We start from the raw sequence: 16,122 nt of genomic DNA, 5'->3' as shown, positions 1-16,122 counted from the left end.
CAAATGAGAACAGTGCTTCCATGGCATTAGTCCCAAGGCGTGACCGCTGTTGCTATTTCAGGCTCTAAACTTGAGGTGATTTATTCCGTATCAAGTTGCTTAAGCCAGAACATTTCACGAAAACCCCTTCATGTTATGGTTGTGATTTTGAGCACCGAAGAGGAGTTTGCACACCATGTTGGAGGGAGAAAGGAAACAACCACCATTCCTCTCAGAAGGCCAGGGCAATGTGATGCAATGACGACACAAAAGTGCCCCTGACTCCAGCTGCCTGGCTGTCCTCCAGGTTTTGTCCACCGCCTCCTCCTGAGGGCGGGTCCTGCTGAAGAGCAGCTGCTCCAGCCCTGTCACCAGAAGCTTCCATGCAGACCCACAGAGGCACCAACCCCCAATATATTCCTCTACCACCAGCTCCTCCCGCACAGTCCCTCTGTGGTGGCTGGACATGCTCAGCTTCTCAGATTGTCTGGTTTGTGACTCCGATCTTCCAACGAGCCCTTTCCAACATTTATTCCCCCAGTTTCTCTCACAATTGTGTAAGATCTGATTTCTATAAGAAATCATTTACTTCATAACTCATAGAGATTCTGCTTCACCTGATTAAGCCCTGGCTATACAATACCATGTGGCACTTTTGAGAGGAAATGGGGCGAAAAAATTTCCAGAGACAGCCAAGGGCCATCCACTTCCCAGTGCCCAGAGAATACGATGTGCCAGCAAGTTGGCACTTTGCAAGTTCTGAGCCATTTTAGTTGCCAGTATTTTCATAGCTGCAAATCCAGGAGCTGAAACATTTTAGGTCAAAGCACCCTTTACAAATGCCTTGCATGGAGCTCAGCCACTGCCAACTGCAGCTATCTGACCTGTTGTTGTTAACATGCTCAGAGGCTCTGCATCCAACATCTCACTTGACTCAACTCAGAGAAGTAAGACATGCACAACCTAGGAGCCAAAATCTGGCTTCAAGCCCCAGTTCAGACTCGCTAATAAGGCACTTAACCTGTCAGGGCTGGTTTCCTCTTGCATCCTTATAGAAGTGATCCCAAGGAGATGATTTCTGAGGTCCTTAGAAATAAATTTTTGTGAAAAGCAAATTCAAACTCTCTGGCGATTCCTAGCACATAAGCAGAACCTGCGCTCAACCAAAAGAGTTTTATCAAATGTATGGGAAAGAGCTGATCCTAGGGAGGAAAGGAGGCTCTTAATGAAACCACTAATCTTCGGACTTGAGCACACATGATATTCCTCTTGGCAAACACTATATAAGGCAGATTTAAATTTTATTGCTGCTATTATTGCAAGAAGTTGTTATTTCCATGAAACTAATCTTACAGATTGGGAGACCATCCGTTCTCCTTTTGGTTTTAATATCTTGACCTTGCTATCAGTTACATATTTTTAATCTTCTCTGGGACCTTTGTCAAGATGACCTATGTGATCTACAGCTTCAGCTGAAATTTTGAGAGAAATGAATAGAATGGCACCTCATTAACAAGCATCTTTGTGAATGGGATATTCTGAATAATATAGAGCCTAAGGATCTCAGGGCTGGAAAGGACCCTGGAGATCATCTTATCCAGGGCTTCACAAACTTCCAAGCTTAACCCTGACTTTGGGCCCCCAAATCAGTCCCAGATTGGCTGTATTAGAAACACCAGAAAGCATCTTTGACAGATTCTTGGGCTTCTAATGGAGATGGGTCTAGGGTGGAACCCTTAAATCTATATTATTTCAAGCTTCCCAGGAAGCCAGCCATGGTAGCTTACACCTGTAATGCCAGCGTTTTGTGTGTCCCAGGCAGGAAGATCACTTGAGCCCAGGAATTTGAGACCAGCCTGAGCAACATAGTGAGACCCATTTCTACAAAAAATATTTTAAAAATTACCTGGTCATGGTGGTGCATGCCTGTAATCCCAACTACTCAGAAGGCTGAGGTGAGAGGATCACTTAAACCTAGAAGGTAGAGGATACTGTGAGCCATGATTACGCCACGGCACTCCAGCCTGAGTGACAGAGTAAGATCCTGTCTCAAAAAAAATATGTAAATAAACAAACAAAGGGTCTCTGGTAATTCTGATTTGTTGCTAGGTTTGATGACTAATGATCTGGGAAAATCACTGTCCAGTATTTAAATTGCCATTACAGAACTAGTGCTAAACAAGACAAAGTAAGCCCATTACAGCCTATCTCCTCCACTGATGATAACTAAAATCTCTGGGCAGAATACAAACACTATTACCTGAGAGAAGAATAGCTTGTATGCCAGGGAGCTTACTGGGTTTTTCTTTCCTTCTTTACCTCTTGGCTTTGACATTGGAACCACCACCCTCAGAAGGCAAGACACAACTTGTGGTATGAACTTAACCAGCCTGGTTGCCTACCAAAATAAACAAAAGTCAACATTCTCCAGATGATTTTAACAGCACCTTTGACTTGTTTCCAGAATATACAACAAACTCTCAAAACTCTACAATAAGAAAACAATCCAATTTTTTAGATGGATAAAAGATTTGAATAGTCACTTCACTGAACAAGATGTATAGTTAGCAAAAAAGCACATTAAAAAATGCTCAACATCAGCCGGGCGCTGTGGCTCACGCCGGTAATCCCAGCACTTTGGGAGGCTGAAGCAGGCCGATCACAAGTTCAGGAGATCGAGACCATCCTGGCTAACACGGTGAAACCCTGTCTCTACTAAAAATACAAAAATTAGCTCTACGTGGTGGCGTATGCCTGTAATCCCAGCTACTTGGGAGGCTGAGGCAGAGGAATCACTTGAACCAGGGAGTCAGAAGTTGCAGTGAGCTGGGATACCGCCACTGCACTCCAGCCTGGCGACAGAGAGAGAGACTCCGTCTAAAAAAAAAAAAAAAACCTCACCATCATTATTTATTAGAGAAATGCAAATTAACTTCACACTGAAATACCACTACACATCTGCTAAAATGGCTAAAACTTAAGAAACAGCAAAATGAGATTGATCACAGCAAATGCTGGTGAAGATGCAGAGCAACTGGACGTGGTTAGTGGGAACCCACAGGCACTTTGAAACATGATTCGGGAGTTTCTTATGAACTTGCACATAGACTTACCATATGACCCAGAAATTCCACTCAGATATTTACCTTCAAAAATGAAGAGTTATGTGTACAAAAAACAATGCTGTATATTAATATTTGTAGCATATTTATTCATAATTGCCCCCAAACTGGAAACAAACCAAATAACAGCCCTTTATCCTGCTTGGTGTTCTCTGAGCTTCCTGTATTTGTAGTTTGGTGTCTGACATTAATTTTGGGAACTTTTCAGTCTTTACTGCTTCAAGAATTTCCTCTGTTTCTTTTTCTCTCTTCATCTGGTGTTCTCATTGTATGTTCTTTAAATCTTTTATAATTGTCCTATAGTTCTCGAATATTATGTTCCACTTATCATAAGTCTTTTTTTCCTTTGCTTTTCAGTTTGGGAAGTTTCTATTGACATAGCCTCAAGCTCACTGATCCTTTCATCAGCTGTGTCCAGTTGGCTAATAAGCCCATCAAAGTCCTTCATTTTGATTACAGAGTTGATTTCTAACATTTATTTTATATTCTTTCTTAATATTTTCATCTCTCTGCTTACATGACCTATCTGTTCTTGCATAGTGTGTACTTTTTCCACTAGACTCCTTAATATATTAATCATAATTGTTTAAAATTCCTATTGTAATAATTCAAACATCCCTGTCATTTCTGAGTCTGATACTGATGCTTGCTCTGTCTCTTCAAACTCTGTTTCTTGCTTATTAGCATGTTCTTGTAATTTTTTGTTTAAAGCCAGCTATAATGTACTGGTTAAATTAACTCAACACTAGTTCCCACTGAGATTTCTGCTCCAGTAAATTGTGGGTTCTTTGATCCATTCTCTGCCCAAACTGGGGAGAGTGGTTTGTCCTGTGATTTCAATTACTTCATGGAGCTAAGAAGAGCTGTTAGTTTTCAGTTTGTTCAGCTTTTTACTTGTTAGGATAAAGTGATGACTTTTTTTTTTTTTTTTTTTTTTTTTTTTTGATAGTTTCGCTCTGTCGCCCTGGCTGGAGTGCAGTGGCAGGAGCTCAGCTCACTGCAAGCTCCACCTCCCGGGTTCACGCCATTCTCCTGCCTCAGCCTCCCAAGTAGCTGGGACTACAGGTGCTTGCCACCACGCCCAGCTTTTTTTTTTTTTTTTTCCCAGTACAGACGGGGTTTCACCGTGTTAGCCAGGATGGTCTCGATCTCCTGACCTTGTGATCTGCCCACCTCGGCCTCCCAAAGTGCTGGGATTGCAGGCATGAGCTACCACACCTGGCCTAAAGTGATGACTTCTAATCTCCTAAAATGTTGGGCTAGAAGCCAGAAGTCCCCCGAGTATTCTTCAGCTGGTGAATGAATGGGCATGGTGGCACAACCATACAATCAACTACTACTCAGCAATAAAAAGGAACAAACCATGGATGAGTCAACAGTGTGGATGAATCTCAAATGCACTAAGCTAAGTGAAAGGAACCTTATTCAAAAGGCTAGCTACTGTGTGATTTCACTTATATGACCTTCTGGAAAAGGCAAAACTATAGGGATAGAGAGCAGATCAGTGGTTGCAAGAGCTTAGGAATGGGAATAGGTGTGACTACAAAAGAGTAGCTCAAAATAATTTTGGGGTGATGGTAGAACTGTTCTGTGTGTTGATCACAGTGGTGATTATGTGAATCTGTGCATTTGTCAGAACTTATGAAACTGTAATAAAAAGTACATACATTTAAAAGCATTTTAAAATTGCCATTACAACACCGCCATCCAGGTTGTTTCCAGGCTCTACTTGAAGGGTTCCTAAGGTGGGGAATTTACTATTTTCAGAGACCAGCAATCCCATCAATGCAGAGCTTCTCAATCACTGTGCTGGGACTGGGTTACAGGTTGGCAAGATATTAATCATCTCAGCCCTTAGGCAGGTGGGAACCGCTGTGCTACTCTTTTTCACCATGGGCTGTAAACATTATTTCATTTTCCAATTGCTGTAAATTGAAAAAGGATGCACTACCTTCTCAGATACTAATTTTCCTTTACATTGAAACAATATCAGTCTATCTATCTGCAATGTCTATTGGTCCTAGTTTTTCCCTTTCTTGGAACAAATTTCTTCCCTCCTAATATATATGACAGTTCATTAGATATTTGAAAGTTTGCTATAAGTTTTCATATTCCTACCATCACCAATTCATCTTCGAATAAATGTGCCTGGTCCCTTGGACTACTTCTCACATGGCATGTATTTAAGATTATCAATCCCTGGAACATGATCTTCATTTCCAATATTTATGCCAATTGCCACAATAGAACACGATACTCGATTTTCTTAGCCTATGCTAGGAAAATTTTTTAATGAAGGTTATTTCATGATTTCTCCTTTCACAGGTCTAGGAGAGTATGCATAATGCAGTCTTTCTTTACAGACTGAAAATATTATAGGGTCTGATGGCTATCAAGTTTTGTGGTCTACCTTTACTGGCCCTATAGCTTCTGGAACTTCTTATTGCACTTTCAAATTCTAGCATTTGGAGACAACTCACTAGAAGAAACTCATAGAGAAACATCACCAAACAAGTCAACAATAACTATAACACAGCCTCCAGCACCATATCTCAGCCTCTATAAAAGGGACCACATATATAAAAAGATCCACAGTTGTCATACTCTATACTTGGCCCCCTCCTAGCACCATGTCATCCTGTGACCAGAGCTCCTTATTGCCTTAACCACTTTCTCACAAATACTCATGAGGCAAAATCCTCCCATCTTCTAGGAGACAGGAAACCTTTCTTAGGTTCCAGCTAATCTTCTCAGAAAAGTGTTCCTCACTCACACACATACACTTAGTTCCTCAGACTAAGCACCTCACCATCTACTTAGTCTACATTCCAGCTGGCGAAGGTTGCCGTGACAGTAGGTATACTCAGTGAGAAATAAATGTCATATCCTATGCATTTGTGGGATATTAGTTGAAGTCCCTTAACCTATGGCATCAGATATGGCAAAATTTAGGAAACAGGGTTGAAGTCTGCCACCCCAGGACACTCCCTCAATGAATATTTGAAATGCACATTCAAAGTTATAACTCAAATTTGAACACAGGTGATTTTTCCAACTTCTATTTCTACTAATTCATAAGTTCAGGAAATACAAATAAAATAAATCCTATTTCTGTGGACTGGGAAGACATTTCTGGATAGTTAATATTTCTGCTAAAGCAATTTAAAAGTGGAATTTAGCTTGAAAAGGTATATTTTAAAAAGGAAGAACATTTTTGCAGTGTTGTGCAAAAAAAAAAAAAAAAAAAAAACCTGCAAGAGATGCTGTCAAGAGAATGGGAAGACAAGCCACAGACTGGAATAAAATAGGAAAATATGCAAAAGGCACATCTGATAAAGGACTGTTATCCAAAATATAAAAAAAACTCTTAAAACTGAAGAATAAGAAAATGAACAACCCAATTTAACCTGAACAGACACCTCACCAAACATATACAGGGAGCAAATAAGAAAATGAAAAGATGCTCAATATCATATGTGATTAGGAAATTGCAAATTAGAACAACAATGAGATACCACTACACATGTATTAGAATGGCCAAAATTCAAAACACTGACAACACCAAACGCTGGTGAGGATGCAGTGCAACGATGGCTTTCATTTATTGCTGATGGAAATGCAAAATGGCACAGGCACATTGGAAGACAGTTTGGCAGTTTCTTAGAAAACTAAATGTACTTTTATCATATAATCCAGCAATCAAACTATTTGGTATTTACCCATATCAGTAATGTCTGCACAAGAACTATGTCCTCATGAAAATCTGCACACAAATGTTTATGGCAGCTTTATTCATAATTGCCAAAACTTGGAAGCAACCAAGATGGTCATCAGTAGTTGAATAGATAGATAAACTGTGGCACATCCAGGCAGGGGAATATTATTCAATGCTAAAAAGAAATGCACTCTCAAGCCATGAAAAGACATGGAAGAACCTTAAATGCACATTGGTAAGTGAAAGAAGCCCATCTGAGAAGGCTATAATCCTTGTGGTTTCAACTATATGATAGTCTGGAAAAGGCAAAACTATGGAGACTGTAAAAAGATCAGTAGTTGACAGAGGCTAGTGGAGAAGAAGAGATGAATAGATGGAGCATAAAGGATTTTTAAGGCAGTGAAATTATTCTGTATGATGATATAATAGTGGATACGTGTCATTATACATTTGTCCAAGCTCACAGAATGAACAACCATAGGAGTGAACTCTGATGTCAACTATAGACTTTGGGAGATAATGATGTAACATTGTAGGCTCATTGATTGCAACAAATGTACCACTCCGGTGCAGAGTGTTGATAGTGGGCGGGGCAATGCATGTGTGGGAGCAGGGGATATATGGAAACTCTGTATCTTCCACTCAATTTTGCTGTGAACCTAAAATTGCTCTAAAACATAAAGACTATCTTTTTGGTTTTGTTTTGTTTTGTTTTTTGAGATGGACTTTCACTCTTTTCACCCAGGCTGGAGTGCAATGGCATGATCTCTGCTCACTGCAGCCTCCGCCTCCTGGGTTCAAGCGATTCTCCTGCGTCAGCCTCCAGAGTAGCTAGGATTACAGGCATGCGCCACTATGCCTGGCTAATTTTGTATTTTTAGTAGAGACCGGGTTTCTCCATGTTGGCCAGGCTGGTCTCAAACTCCCCACCTCAGGTGATCCACCCGCCTCGGCCTCCCAAAGTGCTGGGATTACCTGCGTGAGACACCGCGTCCGACCAAGACTATCTTTAAGAATTGGAATACAGCACTTCAGAATATTGGGGGGGCTCTCAGATTTCTTCTTATATAAAGGGTAATTGTCACAGCATCCATTAAGGGGCAGTGACACCGCTGCACACACCACCTTGAAGATTCTGATTCTCTTTGGACCTGTGTCACTTTGTAGAATGCATTCCCCGAGGACCCGAGTTTTAAACTCAACATGCAAGCATCTTCTCCTTTTACTCCAAACCATCTTTCGGGGGCGCTTGACGACTTAACTCCTTCATCTTTGTGAACACAAAAGATCAACTAATCTTTCTGAGGTCTTTTTCTTCTCCTGATGTGAGGCCTCCAACTTTAAAGGAGCAGAACTCTGATGTTTTAGCAATAAGGAGTTTTTTTGGTTGTTAGCTGTGTCTGCCTTTTTCGGTTTTTGTTTTTCCCCATATCAGGAGTTCTCACTTCATAAAATACCTTGTACCATTTCCAATACCCACATTTTTTGGTAATAGGGTCATAGTAGGACAAAGATGTTTTTATGACAATGTAGAAAGTTTACCCTTTGTTGGTTAAGCTCCATCATGCCCCAAGGGAAGTAAAGACTTAGTTTTCCTAACTGGAAAATAAGAATTATTAAATTATGGAATTAGAAAGCACCGGCCGGGCGCGGTCGCTCACACCTGTAATCCCAGCACTTTGGGAGGCCGAGGCGGGCAGATCACGAGGTCAGGAGATCGAGACCATCCTGGCTAACACGGTGAAACCCCGTCTCTACTAAAAATTGGCCGGGCATGGCGGCATGTGCCTGTAGTCCCAGCTACTCGGGAGGCTGAGGCAGGAGAATGGCGTGAACCCGGGAGGCGGAGCTTGCAGTGAGCCGAGATCGCGCCACTACACTCCAGCCTGGGCGACAGAGCGAGACTCCGTCTCAAAAAAAAAAAAAAAGAGAGAGCACCTTAGGAATCATTTGCCTCACACGAATATTCCGTAAGTAAGGAACTAGAAAGGAGAACTGACTTGTCAGAGGGCACACAGCTAATTAATAGAAAAGTTAAGACTAGAAACCCATAACTATTCATTCTAATCCAGTGTTATTACACTATAGACACGGCACAAACTTATTGGGAAAGCCAAAAAAAAAAAAAAAAAAAGGCTCCCAGCTATTATAAAAACGCATCCAATCTTTATGTTTAGATGGAGTGGCTATAGACTTAAGTAAGTAAATGTTTTTTGCTGAATTTGTGCTTTATCTCTTGCAGCTTATCTCAGATATGGTAGGAATTTAGCCCTTTCAAGACCTCTCAGAATTATTCAGCTACATGAATAAATTCAACTTCAACTTCTAGATGCCTACTAGGTGCTAGCATTGAGGACCCAAAGACAAATAAGATGCTCTCTTTTTTACAGAGGAGTTCACCATCTAATGATCCAAAAAGACACGCATACAACCAGACAAAGTTCCCCATAATGAGAGCATGTTTTAAGGTCCCAGTGCAGAGTATCACATCCTACCTGGAAAGGTTAGGGATGGAGGCTTCCCCTGAAGAGGCCATTTGGGCTGTTTATTGAAGGATGAGGAAGATTCCACCAGAGGGAGGAGGTGAAGGAGGCGGAGGACATTCCAGGCAGAGGAGGGAGCATGAGCAAAGCGTAGAGGCATGAAAGTACTGGCTATTTTTGGAGAACAGTGATTAGACTGAAGAGGTTGGTAGATAGGATAAAGGAAAGTGGGATGGTGGGAGAAGAAGTGGGAAAGTTAATCTGGATCAAGATGAAGAAATTTGAAAATGATGTCAAAATTTTTAACATGATCTTATAGTAAGGGGGCACTAACAGAAGTCTGCGAGCTGAAGGGTGCCATCATCAGATCCAGGTTTTGAAAGATGACTCTGGTGGTGGTGTAACAGATGGAAGGGAAGTGGGAAACCTGGGTGGGGGGCTTCTGAAAAAGTCTAGGCAATACATCTGAACTGGGGCAATAAGAAGAGGAGGCACAAAGGAAGGGCTAAATTCAAAAGACATTGAAGTGCCTGTTGTTGACACAGGTGAAGAGTCATAAAGACTACACAGCCCATGGAAACACCTCCTAAGACAATCCCACTGATCCACTCTGAACCTCTGCAATTTGATTTACTTCTGTCGATTTGCTGGCCCTGTGATACCCACTTAGGGGATTTGTGCTGCTCCAGGCTTCTCCTAAAGGCTTTGTACCAGCTGAATAGCAAATGTAGGCACAGCCTCTTCTGAATCTGTCGGACTGTTTCTGTAAAACCCTGCTAATCTCTCAGTGCAAGATAAAGTCAAGCTGGTACTTTGGCTATGCGGGTGCTCCGCCCCACCCTGTCCTCTCTCCCAACTACATAATGCCAACTAGATCAAATTCTGACTAAAGCAATTCTACTAGTTAAAATTTCCGTCAGAGCATTGGCTCTGGAACAGAGAATCTGAGTTCAAGGTTTGACTTTACCATATACCAGCTGTGTAACCTAATTTCTCAAACAAAGTTCTTCATCTATAAAAAGGGGATAATAACACCTATATCTTCCCTTTGATTCAGAGAGAGGCAGAAACAGAGATAAAGGGACACAGAGGAGAGAAATTGCACCCAAAAGAGAATCAAACACATCATAGTGCTTTTAAGCTGAAAACACTGTCATCACAGCAAGCAGTGAATGGCCATGAAAACAAGGAGGCCAGTTTTTAAAAATCTGGATGATGTAAATAAATGAGCCATTTGTTTCATCAAGTCTCATTTCATTTCAGTAAAGATGACATTTGTTATTATTTCTTGGAAAAAAAGAACCATCTTGATGCACTTACGTGTTGCTTTGCCCATTTCCATGCTTTTCACAGACGCAACGCATGGTCAGGAGCAACCTCTGAATGGTAGGTTAGAGTTAATTCTCTTTTTGAAATAAGAGCCAGTGACAAATATCAGACCACTGGTGCATAGAAATAGTGAAAAGCCCTAGTTACTCAAAGAATGTGGCTGCCATTGAATACATTATGGTCCAATTATGTTTCTTTTCAGAGAGGTTTAGATGAGCAGATGGAAGCTGAGATTCCCAAGCCTGCAAGTCCCTCTTACAAAATGTTCCCTCTTTTATGTGGCATGGTTTAGATCAGTGGTTCCCAAAGTAGGAGGTGGGGAGCCCCCTAGGAAATATGAGAAATAATGCTAGAGTATGAGACAAAAGATTGAGACTTGTATTCTATTTATTATCTTTTTAGTGCATCATTGTGAATATGTTTTATACTGTGTGTGTATATATATATGTATACACACACACACATAAACCTGTGTGTGTGTGTACACATATATATATATATACACACACATAAACTTGTGTGTGTGTTTGTGCATGTGTGTATTGCTCAAAGATGTTTTATGAGGGGACCATAATCAAACACATTTTGGAACCATGTTGTGGAAGGGTTTTGGGTTAGATCTGGGTTTGAATTTCCTCATCACCTTTGTGATGTGTGTTTCCCCCTGACTTACTAATTTTTAGTTATCCTAAGGAATACGAATGAGGAAGCAGTGGATTCTAGTCCTAACATCGCCGTGAATTTCCCGTTGACCTAACTATGTGGCGTAAGAGATTTAGTTCATTTTCATGGACTGCATTTATTTCATTCCTCATTCATACCAGGGGAAGAATAATAATGCCTTCTTGACAAAGTTCTTGTGAGGATTAAATAAATCGCTGTTTCTAATCGAGCTCTCTTTTTCTGATTTGGGGTATAAAGGCAGTGTTTTAAGGCATGTGATTTCAGGTCGCCCTCACTGTCCTGGTTCACGCTTTTGCCTGGTCTCCTTCATGCCCTCTGTTTCTCAATGATTCACCTGTTTATGGTAATTCTGGGAACAATGAGGCAGAAACAGCAGGTTCCAGTCCCAGCACCACCAATTCACTTGCCGTTGAATGGACGTTCAGCTTGTACTGATTGAGCACCCTGCTGTGTGCACAACACGGGCTTACTGTCACCTATTCCTCATAGCATCTCAAAAGGGATTTAGGAATTTCTTCACTTTTCAGATTCAGAAGATGTAGAGCAGTGCTGTCCAAGAGACCTTTCTGCAGTGATGGAAGCATTCTATAGCTATGCTGTTCACTGTGGAGGCACTAGTCACATGTGGCTGTTAAGCACTTGAAATGTGGCTTCTGTGACTGAGAAACTGACTTTTACATTCTATGTATCTTAAATAATTTCAACTTATATAGCCACGTGCGGTTATGGCTACTGTGTTGGACAGCACAGTGCTGGAGAATGCCGACAGACCCTAGAACTCCAGAAAGTGATTTAAAAGAAAATAAATTAGAGAGAACACTGAAAACAACACCATAAAAAGAAGTGTCCATTAACAAGTGAGAAACTTCAAAGAATTCCAGAGAGAAAGCAGAAGGCTGTGGATTAACAGAGCGAGAAGGCCTGGCCACAGCAGTGTAGCAGCTGGCAGGAGCTGTCCTGGGACACCCCAAACTTGGACATGCAGAGTGGAAGGCACCCTGGGCTATCACAAGGGTGATGGATAAGAAGATGGGTCCAGGGCTAGGAGCTTTCCTCACTTTCCAGTGTGGCTCCCGACTAAGGGGCCAGAAATCCCAGGGAACTCCCCATAGAACCAGTGACCTCCAGAGGGAGTGGGACAGCTCACACCCAGGAAACACACCGCCACTGCACACACCTGGTAGCAGGCTCCATCCGTGTCCCACAGTCCCTGCGGGAAAGCTCCTTTAATCAGAGGTGGTATCCACCAAAAGGAAAACAGAAATTCTCAAATGACATGGTAAACACATATCCAAAAATCCCAAATATAGTTGAAAAACCAGCACTATGAAGGTGAAACACCAAACTCAACACACAAAAGAACAAATATCCAAGAAAACATAATTGATAGAGCAAACAAAGAAGACTTCCCCCAAGTTAGTATAATGAATATCCCCAGAGAGATGCAAGATGATATGTCATTTATAAAGCAAGGATGGGCTATATGAAAAAATTAGGTATCTTAAAAATTATAAATGTATTATTTTAAAATCAGTAGATGAGCTGAGCAGAATGTACATGGAGGAAATGCAAATTAGTTCCATGTAAGATTGAGCTAAGGAATTCTCCCTTAATAAACATAAAAGGACAAAGAAATTCTAACTTCTAATGAGAGTTTCAGCAAGAGGAAACATTACATAGAGGGAGGGATTAATGAGAGAAATAATAAAAGGAAATTTCCTAAAGGAAAAAAAGTGAGTTTTCAAGTTGAACTCATCCACTAAATTTCAAGCAAAATAAAATTTAAAAGGCCATAACACAGGAAATTGTCATAAAATTCAAGAGAAGATCCTGAAAGTTTCTAGAGGAAACAAGACAAGTCAATAAAGGAACATGAATATGACTGGCACCAGAACTGTCATGTACGTTACTAAAAATAGTTGAAGACAGTTTTCAAAGGTCTGACTGAAAATTATTTTGGATAGAGATTCCTAAATTTAACCAAACTAGCATTCAAGTGAAAGCAAAATGAAGACTATGAGGGGCGGGATAGTGTCCCTTCAAAATTCGTATGTTGAAGTCCTAACTCCCAGTTGCCCAGAACGGGACTGTATTTAGAGACAGGGTTCTTAAAGAGGTAATTAAGTTAAAATGAAATCATATGGGTGGCTCCTAATCCAATATGACTGCTGTCCTTGTAAGAAGAGGAAATTAGGACCCAGATACACAAGGAAGACCGTGTGCAGATACAGAGAGAAAACAGCCATCTACATTCAGAAGAAACCAACCCTGCCAGCACGTTGGTCTTGAACTTCCCGTTGCTGGAATTGTGCAAAAATAAGTTTCTGTTGTTTAAACCAGCCTGTCTATGGCATTTGTTACATTATGTGATAATTCAGTAAGTTTACAGCAGACTCTCTCAATGAATTCATCGAGAATCATTTACCTCACACACACACATGCACACACACAGAATTAAAAATGTAAGGTACAAAAAGTAAATAAAGAACAGTAATTGGGAGGCTGAGTTGGTTGGATCACCTGAGGTCAGGAGTTCGACATCAGCCTGGCCAACATGGTGAAACCCCGTTTCTACTAAAAATACAAAAATTAGCCAGGCATGGTGGTGGGCACCTGTAACTCCAGCTACTTGGGAGGCTGAGGCAGGAGAATCACTTGAACCCAGGAGGCAGAGGTTGCAGTGAGCTGAGACTGCGCCACTGCACTCCAGCCTGGGTGACAAGAGCAAAACTCCATCTCAAAAAACAAACAACAACAACAACAAAACAGTAATTGAGTGAAGAAAGCACTAAAATTTATCATTAGGTTTAAGTAAGTACTAACCCATAATGAACAAAACTAATTACAATCCAAAACTGAAACTACACATCATGTTGTGGGGAGGTGTGTAAAGGCAAGTTCAGAATGTGCAAAGAGGGCAAGACGTGACGGTCAAAGTGCAGCATTCATTTCAAGCAAGGAAGCTCCTTTTATTTTTTAATGCTTAATTATAACTTTATTTTTTCCTTTGTTCTCCTAAAAAAATAAAACGGGATACATGTGCAGAGTGTGCAGGTTTGTTACATAGGCATACGTGTGCCATGGTGGTTTCTGCACCTATTGATCCATCCTCTAAGTTCCCTCTCCTCACCCATCCCCCACCCTACAGCAGGCCCTGGGGTGTGTTGTTCCCCTCTCTGTGTCCATGTGTTCTCATTGTTCAACTCCAACTTATGCATGGAAGCTCCTCTTTATTTATTTATTTATTTATTTATTTATTATGCTTTAAGTTTTAGGGCACATGTGCACAATGTGCAGGTTAGCTACATATGTATGCATGTGCCATGTTGGTGTGCTGCACCCATTAACTCGTCATTTAGCATTAGGTATATTTCCTAATGCTATCCCTACCCCCCCCACCCCCCACCCCACAACAGGCCCCGGTGTGTGAGTTCCACTTCCTTGTCCATGTATTCTCATTGTTCAATTCCCACCTATGAGTGAGAACATGTGGTGTTTGGTTTTTTGTCCTTGTGATAGTTTGCTGAGAATGATGGTTTCCAGCTTCATCCATGTCCCTATAAAGGACATGAACTCATCATTTTTTATGGCTGCATAGTATTCCATGGTGTATATGTGCCACATTTTCTTAATCCAGTCTATCATTGTTGGGCATTTGGGTTGATTCCAAGTCTTTGCTATTGTGAATAGTGCCACAGTAAACATAAGTGTGCATGTGTCTTTATAGCAGCATGATTTATAATCCTTTGGGTATATACCCAGTAATGGGATGGCTGGGTCAAATGGTATTTCTAGTTCTAGATCCCTGAGGAATCACCACACTGACTTCCACAATGGTTGAACTAGTTTACAGTCCCACCAACAGTGTAAAAGTGTTCCTATTTCTCCACATCCTCTCCAGCAACTGTTTCCTGACTTTTTAATGATCGCCATTCTAACTGGTGTGAGATGGTATCTCATTGTGGTTTTGATTTGCATTTCTCAGACCTAAAACCATAAAAACCCTAGAAGAAAACCTAGGCAATACCATTCAGGACATAGGCATGGGCAAGGACTTCACGTCTAAAACACCAAAAGCAATGGCAACAAAAACCAAAATTGACAAATGGGATCTAATTAAACTAAAGAGCTTCTGCACAGCAAAAGAAACTACCATCAGAGTGAACAGGCAACCTACAAAAATGGGAGAAAATTTTTGCAATCTACTCATCTGACAAAGGGCTAATATCCAGAATCTACAATGAACTCAAACAAATTTACAAGAAAAAAAAAAACAGACAACCCCATCAACAAGTGGGTGAAGGATAGGAACAGACACTTCTCAAAAGAAGACATTTATGCAGCCAAAAGACACATGAAAAAATGCTCATCATCACTGGAAGCTCCTCTTTTATCTGCTTTATATACTGATGTTCCTCTTAAGATTATCTACAGAAAAAAGTATTCTGATGCAAACACACACACAAAAAAATTTTAAAGCTACTATTGGTTGACCAGTTTCAGTGACTCAAGCCTGTAATCTCAGCACATTGAGAGGCCGAGGTGGGCAGATCACTTGAGCCCAAAGTTTGAGACCAGCCTAGGCAAAATGGTGAAACCACATCCCTACAAAAAAATTAGCCAGGCGTGCTGGTGTGCGCCTATAGTCCCAGCTACTCAGGAGGCTGAGACAGGAGGATTGCTTGAGCCCAAAAGATCGAGGCTGCAGTGAGCTGTGATCATGCCACTGTACTCCAGCTTAGGCAACAGAACGGAACCATTTCTCTAAACAAACAAACAAACAAACAAAAGCCACTATCCTAGACGATTT

This window comes from Pan paniscus, chromosome 9 (assembly GCF_029289425.2).
Source record: "Pan paniscus chromosome 9, NHGRI_mPanPan1-v2.0_pri, whole genome shotgun sequence".
Lineage (NCBI taxonomy): Eukaryota > Metazoa > Chordata > Mammalia > Primates > Hominidae > Pan > Pan paniscus.
This window is presented reverse-complemented; position numbering follows the sequence as displayed.